This window comes from Megalopta genalis, unplaced genomic scaffold (assembly GCF_051020955.1).
Source record: "Megalopta genalis isolate 19385.01 unplaced genomic scaffold, iyMegGena1_principal scaffold0091, whole genome shotgun sequence".
Classification (NCBI taxonomy): Eukaryota; Metazoa; Arthropoda; class Insecta; order Hymenoptera; family Halictidae; genus Megalopta; species Megalopta genalis.
The window spans coordinates 65,001-67,500 of NW_027476160.1; the positions used below are offsets into that span (position 1 = coordinate 65,001).

Consider the following 2,500-nt stretch of genomic DNA (forward strand, 5'->3'; position numbering starts at 1 on the left):
ACAGTGTATTGGAGCTCTTGAGTTAGGTAGGGACTGGTTGGATTATCCCTGAGTAGGCGAGCTAACCTTACCCGTCTATGAAGGGGCATAAGCCATCTCATAGAGGGGATAGACAGACCTCCGTCCTTGACGTTCGAGTGGAAGAAGGCGTTTGGGACATCGTGTGGAAGGCAGAGCCACTTCCTGATCATGGTCCGAGACATAATGTCGATCTTTTTGAGTCTGCTGAGCGTATTGTTTCCGAGCGTCAGGAGGTGATAGAGGCTCGGGAGCACCATGACACGCAGCCCGAAGAGCCTCTGCTGCGGCTTTAGAGGCGCTCTTGTTAATCTGTCCAAGGCGTCCTTAAACTGTACCTCGGGCCTCGCAAGGATACGTCCATCGGGTGAAAATGGGACCCCGAGGTAGCGCCACTCACTTTCTCTCCTTAACGCGGGCAAGGTATGACCTCGGCATCGGAATTGAATTTTACCGTCTACCACCGACTTCTTCATGTGCGGGACGTTACGCAAGGCGACAGTAAACGACTTCGTGATGTTAATGAGTAAGCCACATTTTTCTAGGTAGTCAGAGGCAGCGTCAAGCATGATCTGGAGGCCAGCTGGAGTGGTAGCAAAGAACATCATGTCATCAGCGAATAAGAGGGCGCTGTACGTCTTTGCATCGACCGCAACACCCACTTCTGGTGGTAATCGCCGCAGGAGCCTGTCCACTACCATATTGAATATGATAGGGGAGAGGGGATCTCCTTGTTTGACGCCGCAGTTAGGATGGATTTTCTCAGACTCCCAGCCATCGCAGACTAAAGTCGTTACACTGCGGCTGTATGAGTCCATGACATATTCGACCATGGGTTCAGGAACGCCCATAACTCGCATCGTGTCTCTAACGGTGTTGTGTGAGACCGAGTCGAATGCCTTAGATATATCAATGGACGCCATGTACAACGGCTTGAAGTGCTGTCGGTGGTAGCGCAAGATCAGGTCCAGGTCAAGAATATTATGCGCACAACCATCAATCGGCAAGAAAGCCTTTTGCCGCCCATCCAAAGTGATCGCTTTTACGAGACGTCCAGCAAGTATCTTGTTGAAGGCTCGAGTGATCACTGATTGGACCGAGATGGGTCTGTAGTCCTCCGGGTTCTGTGCATTGTCCTTCTTCGGTATGAGGGTCGTCCGCGCTGTTAAGAGGTGCTTGGGCAGTTTACCAGTTAGCAAGAAGAGGTTATAAATTCTTGCCAGAACGTGAACTGGGACCGCCCTCAGCTGCCTCGCGGATAGACCGTCAGGACCGGGACTGGTTGTCGAGTCTGGGAAGGATTTTAGAACCTCGCTTGGAGTCACAGGGTCCCAAAGTCCAGATGCTGGTGGTCTATGGGACTCCAGATCGGGAGACTCATTGGTCCCCTCGGTCATTGTGGTGCGCCAGAACTGAACCATCGTTTGTTTGGCAGGTGGATTAGCCAGGGATTTGCCTTTCAGGATGACATTTAGGCATTTGCAGGGGTTCTTCTTCCAGAGCCGTTGCGTTCTGGCATAGTCTGCACGCCTGGCTTGCCTTCTTGTGAGATGGGGTTCTGGCGCAGTCCTCTTTGGACGGGCGGAGCCCCTACGCGGTATGGGGAAGGTTTCGAGGATATAGATCTCAAGCTCCTCGAAGATTTTAGAACACGCCCATGTATTAATGTTGTCGCATATCAGAGCTAGACGATCTGCGTGGAACCGATTTCCGAGGTCAGTTAGAGGACGGAGCGTTGAAAACAGCTCAGCCACGGCAGTCCCAAGATGGTCAGAGGATGAAATTGGCAGAGAATCCACCAGCGGCAGCGGAGTGCATAAGTTGTTACCTTCGTTTGAGATTTCCTCAACGATAAGCTGCACTTGATCTCGATACCGCTGATAGCGTCTCTGCCCCTTGATCGATTCTAAGGACCTGTTCGGAAATAGAGGTTGCAACGCCTTATTCATGAATTTGGTGCCATCAAGGAGAAGCCGTGCTTCCTGACGTGCCAGGAGAGCAAGCTCCTCCGCGCTCCAAGGCGCCTTCTTGTTTACGATGTTTTCAACCTGCTTTTCATCGTGCCAGTTCTTGTGTGCTCGTTGTTCGTGCACGCCACGTCCTCTTGTGGTGGTGAAGGAACGTGAACACTCTGGATGGCGACAGGGATAAGCTTCGCTCGGATCGGCCTCGCCCATAGTTGTCGGGCCAGTTGAACCTGAGGGCCCACTGGCAATAATATTTGTATCATCCGAGGCTTTTTGTGTATTGCTTGGGCCGACAAAATACAGTCGAGCGGGCTGGCAACCCAACAGGACCGATGATTGCAGAGGCAGCTCTTAGCTTCCCCCCCGAAGGAGGTACTGGCGGCGGGACCCACGAGAAGGGGGCTGCTTGCTAAACTATGAAACTGATGACTAAGAGAGTCATAGTTACTCCCGCCGTTTACCCGCGCTTTTTTGAATTTCTTCACGTTGACATTCAGAGCACTGGGCAGAAATCA

At 52.2% G+C, this 2,500-nt stretch overlaps 1 pseudogene; it reads right to left on the reverse strand.

The window, feature by feature from the left end:
- The window catches only part of LOC143262124 (large subunit ribosomal RNA), a 7,543-nt pseudogene that overhangs the window by 2,241 nt on the left and 2,802 nt on the right, over nt 1-2,500 (reverse strand).